The 22336-nt window shown below is 35.4% G+C and overlaps 1 protein-coding gene and 1 pseudogene across 1 annotated transcript in view; one reads left to right on the top strand and one right to left on the bottom strand.

Annotated features, from left to right (window-relative positions):
• The window catches only part of ADGRL3 (adhesion G protein-coupled receptor L3), an 819557-nt gene that overhangs the window by 112057 nt on the left and 685164 nt on the right, over positions 1–22336 (top strand). The window lies entirely within an intron of this gene.
• Positions 1–22336, bottom strand: part of LOC123848944 (large ribosomal subunit protein eL28-like) — a 46776-nt pseudogene that overhangs the window by 4372 nt on the left and 20068 nt on the right.

Consider the following 22336-nt stretch of genomic DNA (forward strand, 5'->3'; position numbering starts at 1 on the left):
TTAGTGCTCATAAACCATTATTAAAAATTTAGAAAGAGAAGGACAAAGTTGAAAGAATGATGCTATCAGACTTTAAGATTTACCATAAAGCTATAGTAATTAAGACAGTATGGTATTGGTGAAAGAATAGTTAACTTTTTTGTTAAAAGAAAATGGAACAGAAAAGAGTCCAGAAGTAGACTCTCACAAATATGATCAACTCCTAGTCCACTAAAGAACAAAGGCAACTTAGTGAAAAAAAGAGTCTTTTCAACAAATGGTATTGCAACACCTGGATATCCACATGAAAACAAATGAAGCTAGAAACACACCTTAAATCTTTCACAAAAATTCACTCAATAAATAAATGAAAGACATAATGTATATCTCAAAACTGTAAAACTCCTAGAAGACAATATAGGATAAAGTTTAGGTGAACTTGAGTTTTGGTGAAGGCTTTTTATACAACAGCTGAGACACAGTCTATGAAAGAAAACATTGATAAACTTCATTAAAATTAAAAATTTTTGCTCTGTTAAGAAGAATGAAAAGTCATAACTTGGAGAAAATCTGCAAAACACCTATCTGATAAAGACTGCTATTCAATGTATACAAAGAATTCTTAATGGGCACAAACAAAAACAATACAATCAAAAAGTGGGCAAAGGATCTGAACAGATAACTTACTAAGGAAGATATGCAGATGGCAAAGAAGCATATGAAAATATGCACAGCATCATTGGTCATTAGAAAATGGTAAATTAGAACAACAATGAGATACCACTACACACTTAATTAGAATCACCAAAATCTAAAACACCAACACCACCCAGTGTTGGTGAGGATATAGAGAAACAGGAACTCATTCTTTTCTGATGAGAATGCATAATGATACAACCAGTTTGGAAGACAGTGTGGCAGTTTTTGTTTCTGTTTTTAAGATGTTTACTTTTTTAAAAGCTTTATTTATTTATTTTTAATAATCTCTACACCCAACCTGGGGCTCGAACTCATGACCCCAAGATCAAGAATTGGATGCTCTCCCAACTAAGCCAGCCAGGTGCTCCAGTATGGCAGTTTTTTTTTTTTTTTTAAATAATATTCTTACATATGATTTAGCAGTCATGTTCTTTGGTATTTATCCAAATGTTGAAAACGTGTCTACACAAAAATCTGCACATGAAGGTTTATAGAAGCTTCATTCCTCATTGCCAAATCTTGGAAGATGTCCTTCAATAGGTGCATGGGTGAACAAACTGTGGTATATCCAAACAATGGTATATTATTCACAGATATCAGCGCATTGAAAGACATGGAGGAATCTTACACGCATATTTCTTAGTGAAGATGCTAGTCTGATTCCATACTCTATAATTTCAACATGTGATTTTTGTTTTCTTTTTTTTGTGGTTGACATCTTTATTGACTTGGAGGTGGGGGGCAGGTGTTCAGGAGCTGTTGGTGGGGCAGTAGCTTCCTCTTCACCATCATAGGCTTCTAGCTGCTCAGGATGGTGCTGGCTTTGTGAATGGAAGCCATGTGCAGATTTGGGTGGTATTTGTTCTTGTGAATCATGTGTCTGATTCTGCGAAAGTGTAGCCCAGGCATTCTTACTGATGGTAGTCCACTCATGAGGTGGCCGGTTTCCGCTGGCTGGATGTCTGCTTCATGACTACCTCACCTTTGCTTTCTGGCCACTGGCTCCATGCCTACAGTCTTGGAGCAAATCAGCCCATTGTAGGGAAGGAATTGTGAGCCTTCAGGTTCTGGGGTTGTTGCTGTATGTCTGCTTGTTCCTCTTGATCGAGAAGCTGGAGCAGCTGTGCAAGACCATCCATTGCAGGTGGGTGGTGATGGCAGCAACTCCTCTCACTAAGGTGGCTGGAGACAGAAAGAGTCCAACTATGTGATATTTTTGGAATGGGAAAACTTGAGATAGAGTAAAAAGATCAGTGGTTGCCAGGGGCTCATGAGAATGGGAGAAGGATGGACAGTTGGAACACAGATTTTAGAGCAGTGATACTATCCTGTAGTACACTATAATATTGATGTATGTCTCCATAAATTTGTTAAAACCCATAGAATGCACAATACACAGAATGAACCCTAATGTGAATTATGGCCTTTAGTTAATAATATTTGCTCATTAACTCTAACAGATATATCACACTAATACAAGATGTACTAATAGGGGAAACTGCCTGTTTAGGGAGATGGAGTGAAATAGTTTATAAGGGAACTCTATACTTCTGCTTAATTTTTTTGGTAACCCTGAAACTTCTCTAAAAATAAAGTGGACATAATTTAAATGCATCAGTTATTTCCCCTTAGTGTAATAGGTGAACTTGTTTTTTTCTTTATTGAGCAGGAACCCACCTAACACATTTCTGAGTGTGTCCACCTATTGCCATGTAGTAATCTCTAGGGCACTTTACCTTTCCCGCTTGCTGGAGGTGAGCACTTTCCCATTCTGTTAGCTTCTTGGAAACTATTAATTTTGCAGCAGATTCCAGTCTGTTTATTCAAGCCCAGTGGTTCACAACTGGGGGGTAGTTTTGCTTTCTAGGAGATATTTGACAATGTCTGGAAACATTTCTTGGTTGTTACCATTGAGGTGGGGGTGGCAATGATACTATTGGAACCTAGTGTGAAGAGGTCAGGGATGATTCTAAACATTCTGTAATGCCCAGGACAGCCTCCCATGACCAAGAAATATCCATTCCCAAATGTCAGTAGTACGATGGTTAAAATCTGCTTAGCCTCCCCGTTTTTCACACTTTGTTGGAAATGCACTGTATTATCTAATCATCTTCATCACTCATTAATTCAGTCATTGGATACTTATGAGGTAACTGTTGCAATAAGAACTTGTAATTTATGTTTTTAAGTGCAAACACATACATGGGAGCTTGATACAACCTGGGGTATCAGGAAAGTCTACCTAAGGAAGGGATCTTTAAGCTGAGATTTGAAGGGTAAGGTATAGTGAAAGTTTAAGAGAGGCCTGGGGGGAGGGTGTGGACAGAGAAAAGTGTGCAAAGCAGAGCTAACACTTTCTGAGACTGATAAGAATCAGGTCTGCCTTCTCCAGAGGAGGAACTGCTCAGTTCTTACCTAAGATAAGGTTTATAAAGGAACTCTGTACTTCTGCTTAATTTTTTTTTTTTTTTTTTGTAACCCTGAAACTTCTCTAAAAATAAAGTGGACATAATTTAAATACATCAGTTATTTCTCCTTACTGTAATGGATGAACTTGTTTTTTTCTTTCTTGAACAGGAACCCACCTAACACATTTCTGAGTGTATCCACCTTTTGCCATGTAGTAATCTTTAGGGCACTTTAGGTGCCTTGTCCCACACCCTTACTTCTGATTTGATATCTGGTCCACGGTTGACTATGGACAGTGTTTGATTCTCTACCTCAATTCCAAGACACAATTAATAACCGTGCTTTATAGGTCACCCCAAACCACCCATAGGAATTGAGTGAAAGGTCTGATATACAACCTAAACTAGCCACAAATTCCCCTGTGGGGAGCCTCAGGATATTAGGCAAGGGCTCTGTATAAAGCTTTCTTCCATGGCATTAGGAACTAAGCATCCAAAGACAGTGTTTAAAGTGTAGTTCAATCATGATAAATACCAAGTAATGTGTATAATTGTTGAATCACTATATTGCAAGCCTGAAACTAATATAATACTGTATGTTAATTATACTGAAATTAAAATAAAAAAGATAAATAAATAAAAAGTAATTCAATATAAGTCTAAAAAAAAAGTGTAGTTCAAGTAATCCCAAAGGAGGGACTGCAGAGGCAAGGAACCAGGGTGGGCTTGCTTTTAAGTCTTTGCTACCTAAATTTAATAGGATTCTTCCTCCTACCAGCAACTTCTGGAAATCATGAAAGAAGACTAGGGACCAAGAGATACAACAGGAGTCAGACTTGATTGGCTTTTATGGGGTTTTGACTGATGTTTTCTAAAATGCCATAAAACCATTTTCAGATTGCTCTCAGTCTTAGTAACGAATTCTCAGGATGACACCACTTCTTAGTAAGTTAAATGTGAAATGAACTTCTAGAATAAGTTTGTCTCATTCTCCCCATTTTCCAGATATCATGTGTAAAAATACAGTTCTGAATTCTCATGCGTTAGTCTTTCATTTGTAGATATTTATTGAGAGTATCTACTGTGGCCCAGAACTGAGGCACCGGGACACAACAGTAAACGAAAATTTATCCCTTCTCTCATGAAATTTAATTCTATTTGGGTGGGGGGGATAGACTATGAAAAAAATTATAAATAAGTTATTGAATAGAACAATTTCAGATAGTGCTAAATATGATTAAAATACAATGTAAAGTACAAGGTGAAGAAATGTAGAGTGATCTGGGAATGCTCACCTAGGCTCCATAAGGAGTAAGATGTGGGTTGAGACCCAAATGATAACAAAGAGGAAACCTCTTGAGGAGCTGGGGTAATAGCAAATGCAAGAGCCTTGAAACAAATTTGGCTTATTTCAAAGGCAGGAAAGGCCAATTTGGTTGGCATTTAGTATGGCAGACCGAGTGGGATAAAATATAAAGTTAGCTAGGTCTGAATTATGTAGGATCCTAAAATGCCACAGTAAGAAATTTAGATTTTCTTCTACTTGTAAATCAGTTTAGATACTTACAAGAAGAAAGAATGATAAATCTCATTTACCTTGTAAAAGATCATTCTGGTTACTAGATGGGTAATGAACTGGGGGTGAGTTGGAGCTAAGAGTAAAAGGCAGGTGATCAATTACAGTGCTTTTGCAGTTTTTCAGGTGAAAGATAATGGTAAGTTTCTAGAATTATAGTAGTGAACTATAAAAAAAAACCTGGTTTTCAGGTGAAAGATAAAGGTGTTTCTAGAATTATAGTAGTGAACTATTAAAAAAAAAAACTGGTTTGATTCAGGAAATGATTTGGAATTGTCCCATTCAGTTCTATGTCATTTTCATGTTTTTAGGACTTTTTACCTTGGGATTTTTAAACATTTGAGTACATTTTTTTGTGAACATATCAAGTGTCTGATATATAATGTGGTGCACCCCTCCCTTCCCCCTTGTCCCTTTCCCTTCCCCCCTTTTGAACTATGGAAAGGGAAGTAGACAATTTTAGGCCATTTCCCTAATGCCTCTTACTCAAGATGAATTTTGTTAAAGATAATTAGTAGTTAAATTCCTGATAATACAAAAATTTAACAGTGTAAATTGATTTTAAGTTTTTTCTTAAGGCATTAAACCTTTGAACTTTCACTCAGACTTAACTTTTGGGGGTATTTGATTACCTGGGAAGGTATAAAATTAAACCCGAAACTCATAGAAATGAAAGCTCTGTTGATTTCTAAATTCCCTTACAGCTCTGAAAACTGTGGTCACTTTTTGGTGTTGTGATTGTTTTGTTATCAACCGTGAGGCTGGAACTGCAATGTATGTTTTTTAAGCACATTAGTATATTTCTTAGAGCTTAATCAGGGAGAGGATCTGGCAGACTACTATCCAAGCTGCTGGTACCGCTGAAGAAGTAGCAATTATTTTAACTTTTTAAAATACATAGCAGATTTGTGGTGGAACTATTTGCAAGTACCTTAGTAGATTGAAGGCACTTTTGACCCGAAGATTAATAGGAACCTTGCAAAGGCTTTTGCCATGTCATTATTCAAAGAGCGGTTAGAGTACATTTATTATGTACTGCCAGGATCCTCATGGGGTTTATAGGAGGGCTGGAAATGGATCTCTCTACATCAAAAGCTATTAACTTGTTTTTTTTGTTCTTGCATAAGGGAGACATTAGTAGGCTTTTCTTTATGCACTGGGCTTGGTACTTTTTTGAAGGGCACAGTAAGTATGAATTGTGAAATGTGAACGCAGATTAGTGGAGAGCAGAGTGGCTTGTTTCCCAGTTATACCCTTTGATTGCAGAGAGAAAGGCAAAGTGAAGATTGCAGCTTCTCTTCTTATAGATGGAATATCCAGGGACTGTATCAGCCTTCCAGCCTTTCACACTAACAGTTTTAATAGCAAAATATCTTCTGAAAATCTTTTTTACTCTTCTCCACCCTGATGTAAAAACTTAAAGAGAGAGCTATTACTTTTGTGCATTATAAAAAGAAAATAAATCGGGTATTATTGAAAATAAATGATTTTTTTTTTCAAATTCAATCTACTTAACTTTGGAAGAAGACTATTACCAGCAACACTAGACAAAGAGACTCAAGATAGAGATTTTAATCTGGTTTTGCTAATGGACCAAACTTACCATTTCAGAACTCCCAATTACCCGGCAGCCAAAGGGCCATAGTATTTGCCTTTCTGTTAGGTCAAGATTGTTTAGAGGATCAAATGAGGTAATGCTTGGGAAAGTTTGTGACTCATGAAGTAGTGTCACATCATTATAGTTCTCATGATTTGAGTCATCATTCCTTTTCAGAAGCATTCACTACACACACACTGCTGCAGTCTTGTCACTGTTCTGCGGAGTTAGCTCATGCTAGTTCACAGAATGACAAAGCCGCTCTGAATAGTCTTCAGATAAGTGTCACCAGGGACCCTCATCAAGATAATAGCTTTGCACCACTGAATACACTACATCTACAACTGTAGTGCACACCACACTTTAGCCCAGTTAGAATAGCTCTAAGATTATGCAAATATGAAAACTCCTTCTGTTAAATTTTCTATGTTTTTTCCCTGGCAAATTTAATATCCAGAGAATTAAAAATATTTTAAATAGGATTATTATGTCGACAGTCACAAGGCTAGTGAAATCTCATATTTATTTAGCAATTATTAGTTATCAGATATTTGGCAAGTTCTATAAATTAATTCTCTAATTTGATTCTTATAGCAGTCTTTTTTTTTTTTTTAAGATTTTATTTATTTATTTGCCAGAGAGAGAGAGCTCAAGCAGAGGGAGCAGCAGGCTGAGAGAGAGGGAGAAGCAGGCTCCCCACTGAGCAGGGAGCCCGAGGCAGGGCTTGATCCCAGGACCCTGGGATCATGACCTGAGCCAAAGGCAGATGCTTAACTGATTGAGCCACCCAGGCATCCCTCTTATTTAGCAGTCTTGCATATTATGACCATTTTAGTTAAAAGAAAATAGAAACTTGGAGATATTAAATAACTTGTCCGATGACAATGGGTAACTGGTGTAATTAAGAACCAGGCTGCCTGGTTTTAAAACAAACCCTGAATTACTAACTTATACTTTCTTTCCAGGGTTATTTTTTGGTGAAAAATGTAAATAAAATTTTAGATTGAAATGTGGCATTTTTGGAAACTCAACACCAGTCAAGGAAAACATAATCTTTCATTTTTGTTTCATTATTGGGAAAGAAAATTTTGGTCCTCTCTACAACCACTTGGAAAAAAAATCACTGAATAATTTGACAAAAATCTGCATATGAATAGTATTTTCTGTCCTATATGTCCAAGATATTAAAGTTTTCCTTTGTCTTTTATTCTGTTCAGAATCTTGGGTATATTTACACGTTTATACTTAGAGAGCTAAGAAAAGGATGAGAATATCTGACTAATTCTTGAAAATTGACTTTATTGTATTGTGTTGGTTTAGAAATTCTTCCCCCTTTTCTCATCATGTTGCAGTTGATGAGCAGGTCTGAATATGCAAAGTCTATAACATTTAGAATCAAAGGATGCAGATTCAATTCCAGTTCACTATTTGGGAGACTCATATGTTGAGAACTAGTATACCCCACTGAGTTCAAATTTGGTCATACATAAAATGGGAGTAACTATTAAAATTTTTTTTGTAATGTGCTTGAAAGTGCTTTGTAAACTATCAAATGCTATATAAATAATTAAATATCATTAAGCGATATCATTAAGTGATAAACTACGGATCCTGAGCAGTTGTATAGTGTAAGGGTCTCATGTCTGTATATCTTAAATTTTAAATATAAAAGTACTAAAATATGTGCATGTGCTTTGGAGAATTGTTACTCCTTTACTATACACTTAATTTGGTCCCCCCTCTTCAGCTCATGTGTTGAAGCCTTAATCTCAGTGTGATTGCATTTGGAGATAGGACTGTGAAGAAGAAATAAAGGTTAATGAGGTCGTAAATGTGGGGCCCTAATTCAGTAGGACAAATGCCCTCATAAGAAGTGAGACAGACACCAGAGTTCTCTTCTTCATGTGAGGATACAGTGAGGTATCCTGTATCTGGTACAGGCAGCTGTTTGCAAGCCAGTGACTAAATTGACCAGGACCTTGATCTTTGATTTCCCAGCCTCTGGAACTGTGAGAAATACATTTCTGTTGAAGTCACCCAGTGTGGTATTTTATTATGGCAGCCCAAGATACATTTTTCAAGATAATAATATAGCTAAGGATAGTAGTAACAAATAGAACTGGTAGTAAGTTACTAGTAATAGGTTATACACACACACACATACACAAAGAGAAAGGGAGATTGATGTTAAGGAATGGGCTCAAGCTGGAGAGTCAGGTGAGAGTTGATTCTGCAGTCTTGAGTCTGAAGGCTGGTGACTCAGGTAGAATTTCTATGTTGCAGCCTGGAGGTAAAATTCTTTATTCCTTGTGAAACCTTGGTCTTTGTTCTATAGGCTTTCAATTTATTGGATGAGGCCCACCCATATTATGAGTGTAATCCCCTTTAATAAAGTCAACAGATTGTAAATGTTTATCACATCTTAAAAACAAAACAAAACAAAACACCTTTACAACAACATTTAGAATAGTGTTTGGCCAAGCAATTGGTCATTATAGTCTACCAAGATAACATAAAATTAACCATTACGCTGTTGTAACAAATAACTACAAATTTAGTGGCTTAAAATAACACATACTTATTACCTTATAGTCTGGAGATCAGACGTCTGAAATGGTTCTCACTGGCCTAAAGCCAAGATGTTGGCAGGATTGAGCTCCTTTTGGAGGTTCTAGGAGAAAATTCATTTCCTGTCTTTTTCAGTTTCCAGAGTTTGTCTGCATTCCTTGGCTCATGGTTTCATCCCTCTGTCTTCAAAGCTAAGTTCTTCTTTTATCTACCCCATCTTCCTTTTATAAGGTTTCTTGTGATTACACTGGTCCACTTAGATCATTCTGCTAATCTCTTCATGTAAAGATCTGCAGATTAGCATCCTTAAATCCATTTGCAACCTTAATTTCCCTCTGCCATGTAACATAAGATATTCACAAGTTCTGGGGTTTAGGATGTGGACATCTTGGGTGGGGGGGTTGTGTGGGGCGGGGTGCGGATTCTTCTGCCTACCTCATTAACTGATCTAACTGATCTTTGTGGTCAAAAAAGCATATGGTAATAGATGTGAAGAGACCATTAAGTGAAACCACCTGCAGCCCAGCTCTTCCTCCTATTAACCAAGCTCCTCTCATAGGTGACTTCATTTTGCCCCAGGTTCTCATCTGTAAATTGAATTAATAAGTTTTTTTAGAAGGTTGAGTTGATACTTGTAAAGCACCTAGAAGAATGATTAGCACATGTCAAGAAATCTACTCATTTGTCTCTTTTGATTATAGGCTTCAATTGTTGTTGTTTAAGAGAATTAAAAGTAATGTAAATCAGTTAGGGGGATGGAGATAGATCTCATAACAATCAGTTCCACAACTTTTCTTTAAGGTTTTGTGCAACCCAGGATAACTCACTTTATTTTACGTTATCTTGCAACTGGAAACACTGTGACATGTTTTATATGTACACATGTACCTACTAAATAAAAGATACTTCATGCTTGGAAATGGGAATAGATAAAGCAGTAGCAGAAAGGTTAATGAGTATATTAAAATAAGAGTGTTTGAAGGAGGAGTTGATTGTGCCCTGACCTTCTCCTGGTCAGGAGGGGGTGGCGAGTTTTAGAAAAAGGCATAGTAAGGTAGGCTTATTATTATTATTATTTTTATTTATTTATTTATTTATTTATTTGAGAGAGAGAGAATGAGATAGAGAGAGCATGAGAGGGGGGAGGGTCAGCGGGAGAAGCAGACTCCCTGCTGAGCAGGGAGCCCGATGCGGGACTCGATCCCGGGACTCCAGGATCATGACCTGAGCCGAAGGCAGTCGCTTAACCAACTGAGCCACCCAGGCGTCCCGAGGCTTATTATTTTTAAGACTATATAGCCCTATAATTAAACATTAAATCGTCTCAGTAGAGAATGAGAAGCAAAACCAGATTAGATTATAAAATCAACTTCAGACATAGATTTGTGTTTGTAATTTTTATTGTTGGAAATGAGAAGTAATCTGCCAAATTATTCACCTATTAGGACCTGGTAGTTCAACAGGCAAATATGGAAGCAGTACAGATCATATATCTTCTTTATATTGAATTTGAAAATATTTGTAAAACACTTTGGTATGTATTTTTTAGATTTAATATTTTTGACACCAATGGCTGCATATTAAACATCTTTGCATTTTTCTGTCTTAGCTCTCACAATTCCTGTCTGACAAATACTGTGAATTTAGTACTTTCGTTGGCATAGTTAGGGAGAAGCTAAATTTTTTTTTTTTAAGATTTTATTTATTTGAGAGAGAGAATGAGATAGAGAGAGCATGAGAGGGGGGAGGGTCAAAGGGAGAAGCAGATTCCCCGCTGAGCAGGGAGCCCGATGCGGGACTCGATCCCGGGACTCCAGGATCATGACCTGAGCCGAAGGCAGTCGCCCAACCAACTGAGCCACCCAGGTGCCCAGGAGAAGCTAAATTTTAACCAAGCACCTGAGTAATGTAATCCATTAAATCATACATGAAATAGAATGTTAAATTCTGAAAGCTTCAAAAAATAACTTTATTATCATAGTTATAATTGAGTTTTTATTGTATGGAGCTCTGACTTTACAGATGATTTCACTGAATGCATTCCTTAAAAAATAGTGTATAAAAATTTGTAACAGATTTTGTACTGTTATTTTTATTTATGTTTTAGTGCAATGTTTGGATATTAACATATGCTCATATACTAAGGCAGAAGTATTATTGAAATGTGAGCAGAAAGAACATTTTTAGTAGCTCAATAGAAAATATCACTTTGAAAGTAGTATGTGAATTCTCATTTACTTAACTGGCTTTTCCTAATTCTAGGTTTAGAGGACAAGTTAAATGGAAAAGATCCTGCCCCTATGCTATGCATACATCTTATATTCTGGCCTTTTTTTTTGCTAATATAATTCTTTATTTTTCCTGGTAATTTTATGATAGTATTCTTTTGTTAGTAGACACGTGAAATACATTAGAGGAGTAAAACTATATTTAATAAATTACTTATGTCAAAAAGTTAATTTTGAACTACTGTGTTACAGGAAGAGAAGGGGGCAGTGAGTGAAAAAAATATTGATTACTTACATATTGCAGAGAATTTTGTCCCTTTAGGAATGCTAGAACCTATTACATTGAACATTTTTTTTTTTTTAAGATTTTATTTGTTTATTTGACAGAGAGAGTGAGAGAGCACAAGCAGAGGGAGTTGCAGAGGGAGAGGGAGAAGCAGGCTCCCCGCTGAACAGAGAGCCCGATGCGGGGCTGGATCCCAGGATTCTGGGATCATGACCTGAGCCGAAGGCAGATGCTTAACCATATGAGCCACCCAGGCGCCCCTAACCTATTACATTGAAAAGTGTAGCTTCCATATAGGAAATTAAGAGAAATATATAGGAATAAAAAACTGGGACCTAGAGAGTTAAGTTGCTTGCTTATGGTGGTAACAAGTGAGGAGAAAGCAGCACCCTCGGCTGGGACTAGAAACCAAGTGTTTTTCATTCCAACATAAATACTCTTAACCCAAATGAAACCTGACATCTTGGTTTGTAGATTACGTACTCTCTTGAGTGAGATGCTCCTGGTGTTTGTATACTGTTAATATCTATTGTTTTAAGAGGAATTTGAAGTCTTTTTGGCCACATTGTATACATTATCACACAGAAGGAGTCCTCTGACATTGGAACCATTATAACCTATTGGAATCCACACAGAAGTAATAAAACAGACTCTTTGTCTGCATCTCAGTGGGAATTCTAGGAAATCTATGATTTGTGTATAGGTTTCAAATGAGCACTTAAATATTTGAAAATAGTGTAAGAAAATAAACATTTATTACTTGTTTAATTGTTATAGAAAAATAGACCTCCATAAATTGTTTTTTTAATCAAGAAATTTAATTTTGAATCTCTATACGCATGAAATTATTTTCTGTAGTTACAATTTACTTGTAACTCTTTCTCCTTAATTTTAATGTACATGGAAAAATTTTGTCATTGAAAGAAGTATATTTTGTTAATCTAAAAATATTACATGTATAATGAGATCTTACAATAAGCATTTTTTGAGTAGTAACCATTTGCTATGCCCTGGGTTTAAGAGGATGAATTTGCCAATCTCTTTAGTAAGGAGCTAAATATTGATGATACATTCACTTTGTTTAAATGTTGTCTGAGACACACAAGGAGGTATCTGGTCATTGCTATGTTTTATTATGTTTTCAGTAAAGTACTTATTATTATTTAACCGATTATAAAACTATTATAAAAGATAAAAATCAAGAACAACTTAGGTAGCAAAACAATACTACTTCTAATAGTAGCTAAAATTACTTTATTTATGTGGCAAAATCCATGAACTTTTATTAGCTAGATTTTATTTAGAAGAATTTAGTTTTAATTAAGATTTGTTTTTATAGTGTTACTGATATCAGGGTAGCCAACTATTCCAGTTAAAAGTGTAATTAAAAAAAAAAATCCAAGTTTGTTATTAGACTATATGTAGTCTGAAAATTGTGTATTGGTATTGTCCAAGAATGGTATTTTTTTTGCCAAACTACTTTCATATTTTACACAATAGGATCTAAATTTAAAGATTAAATTTATATGAGCCCAAACTTTGGAAAATACGTAAAACAGAAAGTTGAAGAAATAAGATGCAAAAACATTTAATACTGTCTTTGCACTAAAGGTTATCCACAGTAAACAGAAAGCTATATAGTTAAAGTAGCATATTTTGTGAAGCACAGGACTATTAAGCCATCTAACAGCAAATTTTTCAGTGAAATCTTTTTTTTTTAAAAGATTTTATTTATTTATTTGTCAGAGAGAGAGCACAAGCAGGGGGAGCAGCAGGCAGAGGGAGAAGCAAGCTCCCTGCTGAGCAAGGAGCCCGATGCAGGACTGGATCCCAGGACTCTGGGATCATGACCTGAGTTGGAGACAGACGCTTAACTGACTGAGCCACCCAGGTGTCCCTTTTCAGTGAAATCTTTAAAATATTTTGCGGGTTTCTCTTTCTCTATGAGGTGAATGGGGGACAGAGCTGTCAGTATTAAAATTTGCCACTAAACTATTTCATTTTTGCTTTGAAGATAAAGCAACTAGTGTTAAGGAAAAGAACACCAATTTATATTATGAGTTTAAGAATGTTGAATGGGTATTATACTGAAAAAAACTAGATTTGTGTTAGAAAATTTAAAATTTCCTTTCTTTTTGGGGAGCTTTTGCTCTGATGCTTTGGGGTAAATTTTCAACGCAGTGTGTGTTAAGATTGAACCATGTAAGTCTCATTGACGTTAATGGGAATCTCTGGGCTAAATCTGCTCATGCTGTGCTGAAAATGTACCCCCTAACGTTTGAGTAGTTTTTGGCTATCATAGATGCTAAAATAAAGTTATTATTGTCCACAGTATAAATATATATTTAGATAGTTTTAAGTATATTTATTTGATATAGGGTTATGTGAATTGTTATATAGAGCTCAAATCTAATACACTACCTCTTAATATTGAAAATGTGGTGTTCAATGAACTAAACTATACATTTTACTTCAAACAAGACAGGGATGCTGTGCTTTATTTTGACTTCATTTTAGTTCTTGCTATGATTCTGAAAAGAAGTCACTGTGGCACAAAGTGAGAGCACCCAATGGATTCATTAATATAATGCCATATTCTTCGAGTTTCCTCTTTTTCTCCATTGTACTTATTTTTAAACTAAGTACATCCAAATCTTCAGTAACATTCTATCTAGCATAAGCTACACTTTGAGTTTTACTCATCTTTTTTCTTCATTTTGTTGGTTGAGGCAAGGAACATAAATATATCTTGTGAGGTGCGCTCCTAGCTTATTTTCTTCTTCTATTTTAATACAAGTATATGTTTTTTCATTCAAGTGATTTTTCATTGCATCTTTTTAAATGCTGGATTTAGAGAAGTTCAAACTTACCATAAAGCTAATTTGTCAGATATTGACTACATTATATATTGTTTTTGGATAGTGTTATTTAGTTATAGATTCTTATTACTGTAAATAGCCAATCAAAAACAATTTTTGATCATTTAAGAATGATGAAAGGACATTTCTTGTTTAATACTTTCTGGTTAGTAGGGTCCAAGTAAGAAACATCCTAAGTTTTGCTGTGATTGTTAGTGTTTTCAGTCTCTCTTTATACTAAGAGGATCTCACTTGGTTTGGTTTGTTACACTATTGAAATCTCCTGGTCCTTTTCCTGCCTTATTGTGTACTGTTCTCCATAGACCCTCAAGCTGAAAATTGATCTCCAGCCAAGAGGGTGTAGTGATTTGACCTGCTCCTTGATCAGTCCCACTCTGATGATATGAATGAAATTCATAGTGGGGGGCTTGATTACTATCTCTTTTAGGACTGGTCTGGTTGAAAGGGCTGCCAAGCTGCCTGAAATTGGGATGATTTGGATGTTTGCCAGAAAGAATTCTTGGCTCACCAAAAGAGCTAAATTGAGCAGAGATGAAGGACTGGTGCGTATTGATTTCTTTCCCCCCTTGCTTCTGAACAACTAGTGGACAGGATACAAATTTACACGCTATACTCCTTAACATTTAAGTAAAATAACTCTTCTTGCATGTCTTCCTGTTGTGGTTTTAAATAACTTTATAAAATAATAACTTGCTTGGAAAAAAGACACCTGTTAAGCTGGCTAATGGAAACTCAAATCTTCAGCTGTATGGTATCATTTCTTGTACCTAGTCTTGAAAGTTGATAGTAATGTCAGAGCTCCCTTCCTATAGGGATCAAACCATCCTTTGTTTGAAATGAAAAGTCAGTCCTTTGATGTTTCACTGAGCCTCTACTTGTTCTTTTCTTTCTTTCTTGTTTCTATTCCAATTTGTTTTAAATGTAGACATTTGATTTTTTCCCCTGATTTCTATAAAAGAGGATAGATGTTCAATGAAAAGCCAACAATACAGAAAATTCTAGAAAAGAATAAAATCACTTGATATTTCTACAAAAATGAATTTTGTTAAATTTAGGTCACTATTCTTCCAGATATCTCTTTGTGCACAGATATTGAATTGATGGTGTTCTGTAAACTGCTTTTCTTTTCTCAGCAGTTTGTCACGACCATTTTCTAAGAAAATATATATATGGGTCTATGTTCTCTTTTTATGGCTGTACAAGATTCAGATATTTAACTGATTTTCGAATGGTGGGCATACAGCGTTGTTTATAGTTTTCTTTTTTTTTTTAAAGATTTTTTTTATTTATTTGCCAGAGAGAGTGAGAGAGAGAGAGAGAGAGAGAGAGAGAGAGAGAGCGCACAAGCAGGGGGAGTGGGAGAGAGAGTAGCAGCTCCCTGCTGAGCAAGGAGCTTGATATGGGACTCTATCCCAGGGCCCTGGGATCATGACCTGAGCCAAAGGCAGACACTTAACCATCTGAGCCACCAGGGGTCCCTGCTTACAGTTTTCTAATGCCATAAAGTAGAGGACTAATTATGTCTCATTCATTGTTGTCTACCAGGAGATAGCTCTTTAAGCTGTCTGTGCACATAGCGATGTCTCATCAGGGTCTATGCACCGAAGAAGTATGCAGTGGAATTGGGCCTCCTTTAGGCCCTGGAATCAACAAGAAATAAATAAAAAAAAAATAAATTCTTTCATCAGTGTTATTCAGTGCAAAATGTTCCACTATTACATGTTCTCACAATTTGAGGTTGATTAAAGTTTTCACTTTTATTTCCAAATTCCAAGGAGCGAAACAGTATGTGGTTGGCATGGGTCAAGTGGCTCCTGGCTTTTTTTTTTTTTTTTAAAGATTTTATTTATTTATTTGACAGAGAGAGAGAGAGCGAGAGCAGGAACACAAGCAGGGGGAATGGGAGAGGGAGAAGCAGGCTTCCCGCCGAGCAGGGAGCCCGATGTGGGACTCGATCCCAGGACCCTGGGATCATGACCTGAGCCGAAGGCAGACGCTTAACGACTGAGCCACCCAGGCTCCACGCTCCTGGTTTTTCTAATCAGCTAGGTTTGAGGAGGGGAGGAGGACCACAGCTTAAGCACTTAGCAGGAACAGTGGAGATAGTATGTGTGCGGGCTTTCTAAAGAGAGGGAGTGATGATGGAGAGAATACTTATGCATGTATTTTTGTGCTTATCTGATTACAATTCTGGGATAAATACCTATAAGTAAAATTTCAAGATAAAAAGTGCATATTGTAAATTTTAACATATCTTGCCAATATGATTATCGGAAAGTTGTTCTAGTAGACACTCTTTCCAGTAGTACCTGAAATACTTACATCAATAGTACTTGGTGGTTAGTCTTTAGACTTTGAACTTATACCCAGAAAAAAATTATGTTTCCATAAAATTTATTTAAAAGGGAAGTTAAAAATGTTTTATGTATACTTCCTAGGTTTTTTTTTTCAATTTAAGTTTTTAAAAATTCCTTTTTTTTTTAAAGTTCTAGGCCCAACATGGGACTTAAACTCATGACGCCAAGATCAAAAGTTGTATGCTCTAATGACTGAGCCAGCCAAGTTTCCCTATTTAAATTTTCATAGATTAATTTTTCTGTGGTCACTTTGGCTCAGTTTGTAGGAATTTTTTCTCAATATTTGGATTATTAATACTTTGTCTATCATTGATTATGAATTATTTTACCACGTAGACCTTCTCTCTTGTTTATGATGGTTCCACTATACAGACATTAAAATTTTTTATTTGGGATGCCTGGGTGGCTTAGTACAGTTAAGCGTCTGCCTTTGGCTCAGGTCATGATCTCAGGGTCCTGGGTTCCAGTCCCACATTGGGCTCCTTGCTCAGTGGGGAGCCTGCTTCTCCCTCTGCCTGCCACTCCCCCTGCTTGTGCTCTCTCTCTCTCTGACAAATAAATAAATAAAATCTTAAAATAAAATAAAATAAAATTTTTTATTTAACTCATTATTAAACACTATGAAATTTTGGGTTTGAGGAATATACATTCTAAATAAGGCTAACTTTAACTGTAAATAAATATTTAACATCACTAGCTATAAACTGCAAGTAATTATATACAAAAATGTATATAATTGCTCACAGAGTTTAGTCATTTTTCTAACTTGAAAGCATATAATTTCAAACCAGTCTTTTCTTTCCTGATTTGGGGAACAGGAACATGAACTTTAAGCGTCTTTCATGGCACTTTTAATAAAAGGTGGGCACATTCACTGTTCTATGGGAGTGGGCCAAGTCTCTTAGAAAATGTGGTTTCATTTCATCTGCTGTAAAAGAAAGCGGTTGGAACTGTAATTTCTAGAACTGCGTATTGAGCATCTATAATTTTTCAGGCTATTTACATGTGCTCTTTATTTATTCATTATTTCAACCATATAAGGTAGGTGTTGTCTGCTTTTTATGTATGGAGAATCTGCGGTTCAGAGAAATGAATTAAACTTTCTTATTATCATGCTGTTAGTATATGATAGAACTGAAATGTGAATTTAGTTCTGTCAAAATTTAAAATCTGTCATTTCCCTGATTATATTATATATTTATATTAATGTGATATAGACCCTGTACTCTGTAAACATGGTTTCTAATTGGGAAGAGGACATATTTAATGGGTATTTGCCATCCAGGCCAATGATTATTTACTAGAATGGTACCACCCCTGGAGCATTTGAAAACATGCAAGAACATTTTCATTTGTCATATTGACTGGGTGTTGCCACTGGCATTTAGTGGTTGGGACACAGGAATGTTAAAACATTTTGCATGGCTACTTCAGGCTCCTAGAACAAATAATTTTCTCCCACATTTGCTATTGGTGCACCCAATGAGAGACACTGTTTTTCCTTGTGATACACATGAGGGTAGGGGGACATTGCTTCTTACTGTGTTATACTACTGTCTGGTAAAAAGTATAATGCCCTTAAGCTTAAGTCTTTCATTTCATGTACTGAAAACTTTCTAGAATCATAGTCACAAAGAGGAACAGACATTTAATTGGGACAGTAGCTTTTATTATCACCATTTACCATCTAACCCATAGTTTCAGTACTAGGCACATTTGTTTGCTAAGAGACTATCCAAAGTCTTCGTGGTGTTATAGATTGTAGGTCGTAATCTGCTTCTGTGATCTGATATTTTTTGTCAGAATGTTTCACTGATTACTTTCTTCCTCACACTTATATTCTGTTAACAGTGAACTACCAAAGGAACCCTGTTTTATGCTCTTTTCTGCTACTCTCTCGGGTTGTGTTCCTTTCTCCCATTATTATCATTTTTTAACCTCTGTAGATCTAACCCACTTTTTATTATTCAGTTCAGGTATATTCTCCTTCTGGAAGCCTTCCCTGAAGCTAGAGGTGTAGGGGTAAGCGTTCTTCCTCTGCAATTCCAGAACACCCTGTTCATTTTGCTTTTAAGACATTTACCAGCGTATTATATTTCAGTTTTCTGTTCTTGTTTCCCCTCTAGCCTGTAAGCTTCCTAAAGATAAGGGACTATGTTTACTTCAGTAGATAAAAACTTATCGAGTATTTTCCCTATAATTGGAGTTTCATGAATGTTTGAACTATTCTTGATGAATATACCACCAAGGTAAGAACGTTGAGAGCGATTTTGGAGCAAGCTGTCCTTGCACCAATTCTAAGTATCCAAACATTGGATTATGTCTTGGCATTCTTTTCATTGGAATGAACTTTGCAAAATCTTAGTATATGTATTTTTCACAAAAGAGATATTTATATAGCTTTAAATCTGTCATGGATTGCTAAATCTATCGTCAAGTTTGACAGTGGACACATTTTTTGGCTTAATAAGGCTAAATTTTTGTTAAAATTTACTCTCTGCAAAGGCTTCATTAAAAAAAACATTTGTTTTGAATAAGCAATTTAATCAAAGTAGAAGGTAATCACATATACTTTGCAAGTAAAGTAGGAATAGAAATTAACACCCATGAATAGGAGTGAACACTTGGATATTTATTAGTGACTTCTATTTCTATTTTGAACTATCATCATAATTGACTTAGCAAGAAACAGCACCAGGTGTTATATGTAGGTGATGAATCACCAAATTCTATACCTGAAACTAATATTGCACTGTATGTTAACTAACTGGAATTTAAATAAAAACTTGGAAAGAAAAAAAAGAAAAAGCAAACAAACTATATATTGATTAAACCTCAAAGAGAAAAGCTTTAGTGGGCCTGTGCCCTATTAAGAATGCAAATAGTTAAAATTCAAAAGTATAAGAAATCACTGACAATGGAATTTTTGGATAATTAAGTATTCTGATTTAAAGGAGCTTCAAATTTATGAAGTGTGAATTAGTTACCCCATTTTTCATTTGTATTACAAATATTTCTAAAATGCTTTAGCACATTAATTTTTAAATAGGGCATTATAGAAATGATATATCCTCCTTGATATGAGATCTTATAGTGCCTCAGGATCATTTTTCGAAATATGAGTTTCTAATTATAGTTGTGGGTTATGAATGAAATTATGTGACATATCTCCTGAGTCCAGGACCTACTCTGGATAACAGTGTTTTAAGAATAATAATTTAAAATGTGTTTTCTTGTGATTTATCTCTTTCTCTTAAAAATTGTGTACAATAAAAAACAGAGTTTAAATTAGTTGGGGTTTGTTGATAATTAAGGTTTTAATGTGTCTGTGAAAAATAAGCTCTTTTGCTGATCAATGCTAATGACCAAAATGAACTATGGAACATTAGTTCAAATAAGTAAATGGTTAGAGGATGACAGAGAAGTGAAAATATCACTTAAACTAGTGAAGTGCTCTTTGCCATTATGATATATATCTGAGCTTGCTTTTAGCTTATAAATAAACATACATTCTCATAAATGGTAGTAAGGAAAATTGAATTATTCCACAATTCTATTAAAATATTCCACTTTTTATATAATTAATTTTAATTGAAGAATGCATAAACTAAACCAATGAAAATAAAGCTGTCACTTTACATTTTGTGGATTTTTTTCTTGGAAAAAACTCACTATTATATGTTAGATCAAGGTTAAGGAATTTATTGTCTTTGGTGGCTCTGACAATTAGGTTGCTGGCACGGTGAAAATCCTTATTCCATTAATGGGTGAACATCTCGCCTATGTGATAAATGGTACACTTTACAAAGAAGTAAAATGATGAGATTTATTTCCTCTGTTTTGGGGAAATGAGGCAAGGTGCATATGGCTATCTTGACTTAAAAAGCTGTCTCCTTGGGCACCTGGGTGGCTCAGTTGGTTAAGCGACTGCTTTCGGCTCAGGTCATGATCCTGGAGTCCCGGGATCGAGTCCCGCATCGGGCTCCCTGCTCAGCAGGGAGCCTGCTTCTCCCTCTGACCCGCCCCCCTCTCATGCTCTCTCTCTATCTCATTCTCTCTTAAATAAATAAATAGAATCTTTAAAAAAAAAAAAAAAGAGCTACTTAAAAAAAAAAAAAAGGGGCGCCTGGGTGGCTCAGTTGGTTAAGCGACTGCCTTCGGCTCAGGTCATGATCCTGGAGTCCCTGGATCGAGTCCCACATCGGGCTCCCTGCTCGGCAGGGGGTCTGCTTCTCCCTCTGACCCTCCCCCCTCTCATGTGCTCTCTCTCTCTCATTCTCTCTGTCTCAAATAAATAAATAAAATCTTTAAAAAAAAAAATAAAAAGCTGTCTCCTTACCAATAAACCACAGATAACAGTGGCTTGATGAGTCCAAGTCCTAACACATGAAAATAGTTATTGAAGCTTTATTTTCTTTGGACTTTTGGAGATGAAAAAGAATACATTGGGAAATTTTAACTTTGGTGTAAACATACTAATATTGCTAACAGAATTCTTTGTGATAAATTAGCTCTGTTCTATAAGGCTTTATCACATAGCACTGTAATGACTCAGGGGACATGATTTGAACTCTGGAACTTTTCAATCCTTATAAACTAATGGGATTCTACTTTATTTAGTGTTCTATTTTTCAGGTTACAGGTAAAACATCACAAAATATATAGTATAATATCCTGGGAATGTACTACATTAGAAGCTGCCTCAATTTTATTTGAGACTGTCACTTATATGTTGTTTATTCTGGATATGTTCTTATTTAAACTTTCAATTTTATTGAACTTCCTGATCTTAGTATTGCCAAAACATCATTCAATATAAAATTTCATTTGCCAAAAATACATAAGAAATATATTCCATTGTTTGCAGATAATTTAAATGTATTTCTTTATCTGAGTGTTAGGACAGATTTTCTGGAACATTGGGAAGGAGGGAGAGAAGGTCTACCCTTTGAACTTTTTGTAAATTTCTCTCTGCTCTCTGGTATAATCAGTAAAGATACTCTGAGAAAAATACTCTGTGTTGAAGAGATATTAATTATGTGTGGCAAAGCTGAAAAGGGTACATTTTGGCATAAAATGAAAGTAAAAAGAAGCATTTTAAAAATAAATACCTAACATGTTCAAAGGAAAAAACAGTGGTCACTATCACTAAATGTCCTGTTCCTCAAACAGATACAGAAAATGTACCTTAGAAGCAGGGTTTCTCTAGCCATATTTTGGGACTCTGGGAAACCTTCTGCAGATGTCTCTAGTTGGGTTTAACCATGTTAATCTTTTTTATTTTGCTTAGGAAGAACAAACATGTGAATACAATTTTATACACTACCTATTTTTAAAAACTCCTTGACAAGGCCATAAAATATGTCTTTTTGAATTCAGTCGAGTTAGATTTGTGAGACAGCTTCCGTAGGATTTTTCTATTCATCAAATTGGATTTAGAAAGAGATTTGTCATCCTAATAGGTTAAATGGGGACAAAATCTAGTCTTAAGTGGTATTCTATCATGATATTGAATAAAATTTCCTAAATTTATATAGAAGGCACAATATTTGCTTCCTCATTAAACACAAAAGAATGAGTATAATCCATATAAATTTAATAACTTCTTTTAAAAAACACATTTGTAAGCTTTTTATGAAAAATTATTTTTTCCTTAGAAAAGCTTGCTTAAAGTAGAACTAGTTTATTAAAAATGAATAAAATGTTGAGTTAATAACCAGTTATCTATTTTTTGTTTGAAGAAAACACCTTTCAGCAAA

This window comes from Mirounga angustirostris, unplaced genomic scaffold, assembly GCF_029215605.1.
Source record: "Mirounga angustirostris isolate CCGP_5_RB_7025 unplaced genomic scaffold, mMirAng1.0.hap1 SCAF_2, whole genome shotgun sequence".
Classification (NCBI taxonomy): Eukaryota; Metazoa; Chordata; class Mammalia; order Carnivora; family Phocidae; genus Mirounga; species Mirounga angustirostris.